Source organism: Xyrauchen texanus, chromosome 16 (genome assembly GCF_025860055.1).
Source record: "Xyrauchen texanus isolate HMW12.3.18 chromosome 16, RBS_HiC_50CHRs, whole genome shotgun sequence".
In the NCBI taxonomy this organism is placed as follows: Eukaryota; Metazoa; Chordata; class Actinopteri; order Cypriniformes; family Catostomidae; genus Xyrauchen; species Xyrauchen texanus.
Window position 1 is genome coordinate 40,260,278 of NC_068291.1, and position 13,030 is coordinate 40,273,307.

Sequence of the window (13,030 nt, forward strand, 5' to 3'; positions counted from 1 at the left end):
CCTCACCCCACCCCCCGGACAGCGATCACACACACACACACACAAATGCACACACACTCTGTGATGCCTCTTAAGAAATCAAATAGGGCCTGACCACCACAGTCTAATTATGCTAATTGCTTCAATGCCCTTGCTTTATTTATGCTTGGAGTCTTAGATAAATAAGAGAAAATTGCTTTGGATCTAACTGTATTCATTTTAGAATGCAAACTAGCCCATGTTTGTTGTGAGATTGCTGATGTGTTTACCCCTGAAATTCTGCAGGTAATTGCGATTTTGATTGTACATTTATTTTTCCCACAGACAGTCCCAGGACTGCGTCTGTTCTCAGTTTTTATAATTAAATGCTTTGTAATATTTAAGCACACCGAATGGAAGAAAAACAGCACACATTAGAATATTTTACTCACCAGACTAGATCGCTCAGGGGGAATCGGAATACACAGGGAGCATGCAAATGTTCCAGTTGAATATTGTGGAATCAAACGGTTTTATTGAGGTAAAAAAAAAATTATAATAATATGCTGAAACCACAGGAAAGTCTGATGTGTACAGTATTTGTTACAAGAAGACGTTATGTTTTTTGTTCAGCATCTCAAAAAATATCTGTATCTTTCATGACATATTCTATGCCAGTACATAACACAAGTATGCTTTGTGCAATAGCGAGCATTAACGTAAACCTCCTCCTCCTGCAGTCATTTTGCTCTTTCAGGTCAACTGCTTGGTCATGGCGGAGCAATGGAGGACATTTGTATTTGTTATAGCGGACAAGATTTAATTGCCACTTAAATGTTTCATCTTTGTTTTTAAAATCCTTAAAGGGATATTTCCGGGTTCAATACAAGTTAAGTTCAATCAACATTTGTGACAATGTTAATAACCTCCCTCATTTATTAAACTCATGACATCTCAGATGTGTATGACTTTCTTTCTTCTGCAGAATACAAATGGCAATTTTTAGAAGAATGTTTCAGCTCTGTAGGTCCATACAATGCAAGTGAATGGTGACCAAAAGCTGAATCTCCAAATATCACATAGGTCAGCATAAAATAAATCCATATAACTCCAGTGGTTAAATCCATGTCTTCAGAAGAGATATGATAGGTGTGGATTAGAAACAGGTCAATATTTTAGACCTTTTTTTACCATAAATATCCACTTTCACTTTTGCTTTCACATTCTTCTTCTTTTTTTTTTTTTGGCAGTTCACATTCTTTGTGCATATCGCCACCTACTGGCCGTAGGTGTTCAAAGGTGGAGATTTATAGAAACAATTTACTTAAATATTGATCTGTTTCTCATGCCGCTTCAGAAGACATGGATTTAACCCCTGGTGTCTTATGGATTACTATTATTCTGCCTTTGTGATTTTTGAAGATTCAAAATTTTGGTCACTATTCACTTGCATTAAATTGACCTACAGAGCTGAGATATTCTTCTAAAATGTTTTGTTTGTGTTCGGCAGAAGAAAGAAAGCCATACAGGACTGGGATGGCATGAGGGTGAGTAAATGATGAGGAAATGTACATTTTTGGGTGAACTATGTAGGAGAAAAATAACAGGTATTAAAAACATCTTTATTACTGATTTTCCTTTCCTTTGAGCATATACTGTGAGAATAGTTTCTCCTCTGGAGGTTAAAAGAGAACTTCAGTGATGCATCTAACATTACAAATCTTAGATCTAACAATAATACTAGTTCAATAATAGATTCTCATTCTTCTATATGGAAAGTGTATTCTCACAGCATGTACATCAAGAGCCGGGCACAGCACGTCATAGACGAATCAATTGTAATTTTATGAATTTGAGCGGTGGGAGCCACACAACAAACAATTGCGGTCTAATTTAAATTAATGAACAGATCTCTTCTTCCTACAGGAGTTTGGTGGAGTCGCACAGCAATGTTACAATGAGATGTATTTTTTTCAGCTGTGGTGACGGTCATCTGAGGTAAATCATTGCCATCTTTCAATCCTTGTATTAAGAGATATGGATTTCACTTCTATGATGGAGTCTATTTGAAATGATTGAGACCGAACAATGAAGGATTTTAAGCTGATTAATCAAAGCATGGATCTTTCTCACCCACAAGGCAATTACAACTGGCCTTTAGACAAATAGAAGTCCAAGTCTGGAAGTTTCCGATAGGAAATCCCATTCCATATAGAATAATGATTAAGTATATTGCTTTATTACCTGGAAGGCATACATTTAGAGCTAGTTAATTGGCTTGGCTACTAGTTTGTGTAACAAATAAGTTCTGCTTCCTTTTGCAACGATAATATAAAAGGAGACTGAGGCTAGTTTTCACAAGCGAACACAATGAAACCACACTAGAATACATGTCATGGGCCAATTATGTAATGAAAATAGATTTGAACTGAAAGGTCGAAGGGTATTTTTCATAAATGTCTGATTGCAGGTTGGCATATGTGTTTTAAATGCTATAAATTTATACAACTTATTAATTACTCCATTTGTTGGATAATACAAGGATTTTTTGATATCCTTTACAGTTTTGTTGTTTCATCAATTGTTTGGTTTTTCATAATGGTTTTCCAGTGTAAATTTGGGGCGGCTGTGGATCAGGTGGTAGAGCGAGTTGGCCACTATTCACAAGGTTGGTGGTTCGATTTCCGACCCACATGACTCAACATGCCGAAGTGACCTTGGGCAAGATGCTGAACCCCAAGTTGCTCCCAATAGATCTGCCATCTTTGGTGTATGAATAAGCACTTTGAATACGGCTAAGGTTAGTAAAAAGTGTGACAACTAGCCCCAGTCTCCCCGATATATAATTACGTCTCCCTTAGACTAATCTCAAATAAACGTGTGGCTTTACTTGTTCAGATTTATACATTTACTTTTAATCTGTTCAATACAGAATCAACAAACCTGAAGCCGCAACAAAACAAAATGGAATTTGCTTTATGAAAAGACATTCATTGATAATTGTATCTCATTACTGTATGTTTACAATCCTGTTGCATTAACATTAAATGGAGGAAAGGAAAAATGGTTTTGTTACTCACTCTGTTACCCTGCTAGCGATTTGAAATGTGCATTGATTTATTTATTGTATTCGTATGCTCTCGTCTAATGTAAAGGGACCAATTGTGCAGAGCATGGGAGTCTACATTGACAGGCCTTTTGTATAGCGCGTAAAAAATGAGCCACTTACTTACAATACAGCCATAGGAAATCGGACGTAGAAAGAATCGGAATGGGAATTTTTAACATCTTCAGAAAGAGGATACATGAGGGAGGGGAAAATCAATAGAGAATAACTCCTTTTCTCTTGTTGAATTTAAGATTCAGCAAAAGTTTTGTCTAGGGAAGTTCCAGGGAATGAAACCGGCATTAATCATACCAACAAGTCGTACCTTTCTTTAATACAATGACTTCTTGGCGGAGCCCCCCGGCTCACCCTGTACTTGCACACAAACCTATCACTCAAAGCTGGGTTTAGTGAGCTGTACCCTTAAGGCGGAGATAAGGAATCGCCAGGGTCCCATATTCGGTTAAATCAGTGTAGCCACATTAGGCTGAATAGAGACAGGAAATCACAGGAAGAAAAGGCATTGGTGCCCAGATGCTTATCACATTGCTGAAAAAGACATTTGTCTTTTGTCTGGACTGCCCTTGACACATCCTTAAGGGAACGGAAGTCTTGAACTTGTCTTTGTTTTGAAGAGCCCTTGGACCTCCGTGGTTTAATCTGGGTTGAACGTGGTCTGATTTCTAGAGTATTTCAATTCAGCTCTGAGAAGCGTACCCCAAATCCTTCCTATGTTCTACTTTCATACAGTTGAGGCCAAACATGTTGGCACCCTTGTTAAATCTTTTAATCTTTCAATAAAACAATAAATAAATCACCTTTAATTGAAGTAAAACAATTATTGACACCCCTAGAAAATCTTGAGAGTAAAAAATATCTGAAATATATTCCCATTCATATTTTACATTTTTTAGAGCACCTGGGTGACTAGGAATATGAAATTGTTCAGCCATGACTTCCTGTTTCACAGGGGTATAAATATGAGGTAATACATAGGCCAAATTCCCTTAATCATCAATCACAGTGGGTTAGACTAAAGAATATAGTTCTGATGTGCGGCAAAATGTTGTTGAGCTTCAAAAAATGAGAAGTGGTTAAAAGAAAATAGCCAAAGCATTGAAAATGCCCATTTCCACCATTAGGGCAATAATTAACAAATTCCAATCAACTGGAGATCTTAAGAATCGGCCTGGAAAATGACACATGTCTATATTGTCTCAACCCACAGTGAGGAGGATGTTCAAGTGGCCAAAGAATCTCCAAGGATCACAGCTGGAGAATTAGTTGGGTCTTGGGGTCTGAAAGCCTAGAAAAAAAAAAAAAAATCACCACAAGTTGTTTGGGAGTGTTTCAAGAAGAAGAAAAACGCCTCTGCTCTTAACCAACAACAAACTCAAGCATCTTCAGTTTGCCAGACACAACTGGAACTTCAAATGCGACCAGGTTCTGTGGTCAGATGAAATAAAACAACAGCTTTTTGGCAGCAAACACCAGAGATGGGTTTGGCACACACAGAGATGAAGTAGTACCCAATGCCCACGGTTAAATGTGATGCTGGATCTTTAATGTTATGGGGCTGTTTTTCTGCCAGAGGTCCTGGACATCTTGTTGTTATACATGATACATCACAGACTCTATCAAATACCAATAGATAAAACATCAAATCCTGGCTGCCTCTACCAGAAAGCTTACAATGGGTCCTGGTTGGATCTTCCATCAGGACAATGATCCAAAACAAACATCAAAATCAACACAAAAATGGTTCACTGACCGCGAAATCAAGGTTCTGCCATCCCAGTCCCCTGACCTGAAAATGTGTGGGGTGAACTGAAGAGGAGAGTCCACCAACATGGACCTCTGAATTTGAAGGATCTGGAGAGATTCTGTAAGGAGGAATGGTCTCAGATCCCTTGCCAGGTGTCTCCAACATCATTAGACATTATAAGAGAAGATTCAGAGCTGTTATCTTGGCAAAGACAGGTTGCAAAAAGTATTGAATAAAAGGATGCCAATAATTGTGGCCAATGCGTTTTTGAATAAAATCTTTTATTTAATAATTTGATATTTCCCCTGTTTCAATAGTTTTACTTTAATTAAAGCTTAGATTTGTGTGAATTTTTTAAATAAAAGATCAAAAGTTTAAACAAAGCACATTATTTTTTTCTATAAGGGTAATAATATATAAGGGTGCCAATATTTTTGGCCACCGCTATACATACACATCTATTCACTTGGCCATGGCATTGTAATCATAGGTATAGCGCATTAAAGCCATATCATAAAATTGCCAAAACATCCGGGTATTTCTTGTCAACCAATAAGAATCATTCTCTGTCTGCATGAAAATATAATCACTGAAATGATCACCAAGACACAATGTTGCAATGGCTTCATAGGGGAATCTTAAAAAACACGTCCAGGTCACATTTAACCCTTGAAAATGAGGCCTATTTTTAAGACCATGAAGATGTTTTGTGACATTATTTTAATTACATTCAAGCACATTTTACCTTACAGTAATGGAGTTTTTCAGCATCAAAGTTGCAACAATACGTAATGGTCCTAATAAAGTGCCCTATGTGGTCTTCTGCTGTAGTAACACATCTGCCTCAAGGTTCGACATCTTGTGCATTCTGAGATGCTATTCTGCTCACTACATTGTACAGAGCGGTTATCTGAGTTACCGTAGACTTTCTGTAAGTTCAACCAGTCTGGCCATTCTCCTTTGACCTCTCTCATCGACAAGGCATTTCATCCACAGAACTGCCACTCACTGGATGGTTTTTTTATTTTTGGGACTATTCTGAGTAAATTCTAAAGACTGTTGTGTGTAAATATTTCACCCAAAGCCACATTATGAGCTCATAAGAACCACACTATAAACTGCCTGGTGCTGCTCCTGTGTGCCTTAATGACAGATGCAGGAGGTGTGTAAAAATAAACACACAAACACACTCATATTCACAGTGTCAGGTGGATGTGTGCGGTTGGTGCAATCAAAGTGCACGCCAAATGGCTCCTTAATCACGCTGCTTCATTATGGATATAAAACAGCATGTTTTACAACTTTAACAACATTTACAGATGTGAGAATCATGTGTGCCAATGGCTTTCTATGCAACAAATTTCCAGACTGCATCTAGTGCAGCTTTTACCTGTTTGAAAAGCTTTATATTTGTACCAAAAGAGTAGCTTAGTATCTACAGAGTGCCTTTAAATTCTTTCAATGCAATATAATATAGAGAGAAAAGAGAAGGATAGTTTAAAGTAGGCAAAATCAGATGTATTCCCAAGTGGAGAGTGTTCAAGTGTGTGATAATTACAGATCCCTGTGGGATCTCGATGTGCAGGGTGGAAAATAATTTCCATTTCATTCTGTATCATTTTTATGCAAGAAATGTGACTAAACCCATGGAAGATTAATTTTTTTTGTTTTGTTCTATGAACAGGCAAATATCAGATATTAGGTTAAACAATACAAGATGAATGTTACTAAGGAACATGCATCAAGAACATGCCTGGGTCATCCATCTGTTCATCCATCCATCTAGATATTTTTTGCAAATTTTTATCAATGAAAATCGAAAGAAGGGTTCACACACCTTTCGATCAATGGATTTCCATAATTGTTCCATGACTTTCCCAGTCGTTTCTGATTATTGAATAGCAATTCAATAATTTAAGAGATTGCACAAACAAATAACAATTTCTAGAAAAAATTTATATTCGCTATGGAAATTTCTATGGCTTTTTCAGGTATGGAAATCACCACTTTAAAATTCCCTGATATTTTCAGATTTTCCATGACTGTAGGAACACTAGAGAATAACTATAACTGCTAAAAACTGAAAAGACAAGTTGGGGGTGCAAATGTGCTTAATAGTCATGCAAATGTCACAATGCACAAATTCTTAATGGTTCTTAAAATATTCTTCATTTTCTGTATGCAAAATATAATTCCATATTCATTTGTCTTTTGATTTCGGGTTGAAATGTGGCCCGGAAATGTTTTCGTAAGATTCACCCAATTTCGACAACTAGTGAAACTACAGGCCTTGCGTACCATGTTTCAGGTTGTCTTATCAACATAAAACATCACACAAAACTACAACAACCAACCCAAATCAGCCTAAGCATTTAAATCATGTGGATTCTTATGACAACTTGATGAATTGCCACCGCATTCTAATGCATATCGGGCATACTGGTGTTTTTTAAACACTGCAAGCTGTTGGTCTGCGTCCGCGCTCCGATGAAGGCTCACCATTGGGTGTCAAAGGCAAGGGTGAATCCAACTTATAACAAATGTAGTGACAGGTTACGATCAAGGGCCGCGCTGACATTCTCTCTGCAAAGGTCAATGTATGGCAAGGCCGATGATGAAGAAATGAACGCTCTGCCATCATTGCCAAGGCAAAAGGTCAGACACAAGCTGATTGGTGATAGAACTATCAAATTAACCAATCAATACACGGTTGGGGTGGGTAGAAACGGGCCCTCAAGGGAGAGCAGACAGACTGGACCAAATGCCAAGATGTCAATAGCTGTGCGCCAGTGAGAGCCTACATGGGATTCGCAAGGGGATGGGTCACTGTCTTACACACACACACACACACACACACACACACGCTAGCACGGTGAGCTTCCTCTACAAAAAAATCATTTGAATTAGCGCTCTCACACAACTAATGGATTTGAGCTGTACGTCACGTTAACAAACTGCCACTATCCAAACAGAGATATCCAGCCAGCTACTAGGTTATTTGGATTTGTGTACATCTGTACACTGCTGGGGAGTAACTACTGTAACTGAAAGTAACAATGACTTAGGCCACGCCCACACTAATCTGTTTAAGTTAGAAGCCTCAATGTTTTCAGTTTGATAATGTCATAGTTGTAGAAAGTATGCATTATGGAGAACGTTTTCACAATCTGTTTTCTTTGGAGTAAAACGCCATTCCAGATTGAGAATAGAGGTGTGAACGTAGCAATATCAAAGCACTTTCAAATGAAAACTAATTAGTAATTATGTGGCTTTGGGTGTCTTTCAGAATTAATGTGTTTTTGTACTAAAAAAGCTAGATGTTGTGTAACGTTAGAACAGTATTATGAGACACGTTTTTAAAAGTTACGATTCTTTTAGATTGAAACGTAATTTTAACATGGTGCTCCTGCGCAACAGGCTAAAACAACATCAAAACAGTCACAGATGTCCATTTAGTGCAAGTTTACAACGAAAAACTTTAAAAAAATAACGCAGATGGACGTAAAAATGTGTTCGGTATGTTTGGTGTTCGTTATGTGGAGTGGTGGTGGCATAGTGGGCTAAAGAACATAACTGTTAATCAGAAGGTCGCTGGTTCGTTCCCCCATTGTATCCTTGAGCAAGGCACTTAACTCCAGGTTGCTTTGGGGGGATTGTCCCTGTAATAAGTGCACTGTAAGTCTCTTTGGATAAAAGCGTCTGCTAAATGCATAAATGTAAATGAACGGCCCCTTATGTACATTTCTATAATAACAGTAAGAGTTCAAATACAGCAGCTTTTCAAAAACTTGCAAACACGTTTTTTCCCCCCATAACTTTGTATTTCACTTGCAGTCGAGAAAACTCGAGCAATCATAAAAAAATAGCAAAACAAATAATTGGTTAAATATAGATTTTTGTTACTGTCTTTGATTCAGTTATATTAATTAGAAGGTTGTTTAGAGTACATTTATACAGTACATTTCCTATTTAATTGTACTTCAATAGCTTAATAGTAAAATGTAATAGTGTGATTTTGTTTCCATATTTCAAAACTATTTTATTTAAATTACATAATTTGATTGTCAGATACTCATAAAGGTTTTGTTCCCCAAAGCAGTTGCATTGTAGTTACTCATTTTGTTAATATCTTCTTGTATAACTACTACTTTTCAAAGAACGACTTGACAGTTTTCTGTTTAATACTTTAAATTATGATTAACTAGTAGCTGGACAATTTACAGTACAGTTTTCAGGTAGCTCTCACACTGCATCTGAATGACAAAAATGATTTCGAATACAAAACTAACAGCTTTAATGAACTCTTTCTGCCAAATACATCTCTTCAAACCACTAAAAAATGCATTGCCTAAATGAAATTTTCAGACAGTGTATCAATCATACCCCTGCCACTGTTCTCTCAGCTATAACTATTGAATGAGGAATAAAAAGAGATACAAGGACATGAGTAGGACATCAGAATGAACGTGTAGTCTCTTTACTTGGACACAAGAGCTTGTAATCCTCTTCTACATTTACTGCTGAAGCTCAATATCACTTCAATTCCCCCATGAGTGGCCCGCTGCTTTGTACCTATCTGCTCTGAAGTGGATCTATTCACATATTACCCGTTCATTCTTCCACTCCTCCAAAATACCAGCATCCCTTTAGACCTGAGGGGCCATTGAAAGATGAGCCCATCTGGGGGATTAATTAAATCTCATTAGCGACGTCAGTCAAGCACATGGGCGGCAGCTCTTTCAGGCCAAGGTGCCAGGAGAAACTGTGACTCAGTGAAAGACTCAACAGCTAGACCAACAGTGGACCAGCATGACCAGGCTAGATGTCTAGCTAGACCAGCAGAAGGCCAGTTGGACAGGCTGTGAGACCAAAAAAAGAGTTTTTGATAAAACAGCTGATAACCCAATTTAAAAACAAACAAACAAACAAACAGTTTAAACCATCTTAAAATGGTTTGGTGGCTTTAGTTGGTTAAAGTTAGTCTCCTACCTTGGCCAAGCTGGTCTTCAGATGGTATAGCGGCCTCCCAGCCTGGCCAGCCTTGTCTTCAACTGGTCTAGATAGTCTTCTAGTCTGGTCAAGCTGTTCTTCAGATGGTTTAGCTGGTCTTCCAGTCTTGTCAAGCTGGACTTCATCTGGTTTAGCTAGACTTCTAGCCTGGTTAAGCTGGTCTTCTGTTGGTTAAGCAGTCTCACAACCTGACCAAGCTGCTATTTAGTTGGTTAAGATGGTCTTCCAGTCTGGCTAAGCTGGCCTTCAGCTGGTTTAGCAATGTCCCAGCCTGGCCAAGCTGGACTTCAGCAGGTTAAGTGGGCTCACAACCTGGCCAAGCTTGTCTTCAGTTGGTCTAGCTGTTCTTGCAGCCTGGTCAAGCTGATGTTCAGCTGATCTTGCTCATCTGCTTGTCTGGTCAAGATGGTCGTCAGCTGGTTTAACGAGTTCACAACCTGGCCAAGTTGGATTTCAGTTGGTTTTGCTGGTCTTTCAGCAAGGTCAAGCTGGTCCTCAGCTGGTTTAGCAGGCTCACAGCCTGGCCAATCTGGTCTTCAGTCGGTCTTACTGGTCTGTCAGCCTGGTCAAGCTGGACTTGAGCTCGTTTAGCATTACATGGTTTAGATGGTCTTATCTAGCTTAGAGGTCTCACAGCCTGGCCAAGCCTGGGTGTGAGATCAGCTAAGACGAACACATTTCCACACACACACACAGAAGGAAACCACAGATACAAAACACAACATATTTTCTTCTGCCATGTCACCTTGTCTGGTTTGTGTTTAATGCAATCTCTCCATGTGGCACTTAATTATCCCCAAATTAACCAGCAATTGACTTCTCATTCAGCACGACTCATGTGGTAGTCATCAGGTCAACACTGAACATGGTGATTGTTGCCATGCTAAAGATGAAGACTGACCTATAATATGACATTCATGTGTTTTTGTAGCCAACGTCAATGAAATACTAAAGAGATTTTGGAAAACAACTGCTTCTTTTCTGTGTTTGATACATGTTTTAGAGGAATTTTGCCTTCACTAACATTTTAAATGGCCCTGAATTTTCTTTATTTTTGTATTTATTTTTTAGAATGAATTTTTCAATAAATATGCAAAGCAACATTTAAAACCGTTTTAGAAGGTGTACAGCATGTCACACCGAAGGACATGTCTACTTCCCAAAGGTTTGAATGTCAACTACCCCTATACACACTTCTATACAATACTTTAATAGACATAAAGCCCCACAGGCTCTTATTATCAGACAACAGGCATAAATCTGTGCAAAATCACTTTCAAAGACCAACTATTCATAATAAATACTGCATATGAAACATTGCAGTGTTTTGAAAGAAACTCTCTCCCTCATGTGGTTTTGCCTATGTGTTTCCAATTCCACAGCACAGTGAATTGAACTGTTCAAACTTCCACATCAATTAGACCAATAAGCATGATCAGAAATCCAAGGGGAGAGGCCGCTTCTCGCTCTCTGCCGGGACTGTGTCAATTTCGGACTCAGTTAATGATTCTTTCAAGCCTAATGTTCATGCAATTGGTATTCATTTGAGGTGTTGGGGAGAAACCGTACACACATTTCCATTACGATGCACACCCAAAAGTAAATGCTTCAAACCCTCCTGATTTGCATGTGTTTTGCTATTTGCAAAGGAAAAACAATGCAAGAAAATTAGACAATCTGTTCATTCAACACATTCCTCATTTAATACAAGTTATATCATTTAGATGTAATCAGACTGTGAGCTAGATAAAATAATCTAAATAACAAATCTTAATGTAGAGAAGGCTGATTCCAACTTTCTCATAGTTTTTGTTGGTTTAGAGGTAGTTTTAGTAGTTGTCTGTGACTTCCTCTGTGCTGGATCCTAGTTTTATTCATGAGTTCCATAAGTCAGCTAAAATCAAAACATCAACGCAGATTATGTGTCCTGTTTACTTTGTTAATAGATACTTTCAAAGTACACTAGAAATTTTTCACATATCATAACTTTCGATTATGGAAACAAATAAGATTTTCTATTAGCTCAGTATGTCCAAAGATAAGTCTGGCATCTCTTTTTAGATTAAAACCATTGATTAAAAAATATAGTAGAATAAAATAGGTCTGCCATACAAGTGAACCAAAATTCTTAATTTCATATCATAATGTTATACAAATGCAATTAATAATAATAATAAAAAAAACTACAAATAGAAAGACAGACAGACAGACAGATAGACAGATTGATAGATAGATTGACAGACAGAGAGACAGAGAGACAGACAGATAGATTGACAGACAGAGAGACAGATAGATAGATAGACAGACAGACAGATCGACAGACAGACATATAGACAGACAGACAGACAGATAGATAGATAGATAGATAGATAGATAGATAGATAGATAGATAGATTGACAGACAGATAGATGGATAGACAGACAGACAGACAGACAGACAGATAGATAGATAGATTGACAGACAGAGAGACAGATAGATAGATAGATAGATAGACAGACAGACAGACAGACAGACAGACAGACAGACAGATAGATAGATAGATTGACAGACAGAGAGACAGACAGATAGATAGACAGACAGACAGATAGATAGATTGACAGACAGAGAGACTTATAGATAGACAGACAGACAGACAGACAGATAAACAAACAAAAAACAGGGTAAAGGCTTATTTGTACCTAGTCCACATTTTTGGTCCAAAAAACATTTTACTTGCAGACCAAGATTTAAAAGCATAATAATGCATCTCTCTGAACTTTAGCAGGAAGTTCAAAATATTATTTTCAAATTAACATCTTTAAAAAAAAAAACATATTCAGAACATATCAGAAGCTAGGTTGATTTTTATTATTTTAATTTGTATTATTATTATTCAAATGGCAAACAATTCACTCAGATATCCAGAGTATCCACTTTCCTTTTTCCAGATAATTTTGGAAATTCAGCATCAGCCCCTGTGTGAATAGTTTTGGAGCATTATATTGTTTGTAAACATTGTATGTTTTTGTGTCATTTAGTTGTATCGGACAAGGTGTGAAAAGACCTTAAGTTTAAGCGTAATGGTGGGTAATTGAGTTGGAGTTATGGGAGGAGATAAGGACTGGAGGAGGAGCTTACTGAGAACACTTCCACAGTAAACAGTGTTCAGATACAGAAGGAAATTGACTGTCAATGTATCTCTCCAGCAGAA

General features: G+C 37.7%; 1 protein-coding gene across 1 annotated transcript in view; it reads right to left on the minus strand.

The window, feature by feature from the left end:
- LOC127656553 (neuronal PAS domain-containing protein 3-like) overlaps nt 1-13,030 on the minus strand; it is a 375,215-nt gene that overhangs the window by 158,697 nt on the left and 203,488 nt on the right. The gene's annotated exons all lie outside the window — the stretch shown is intronic.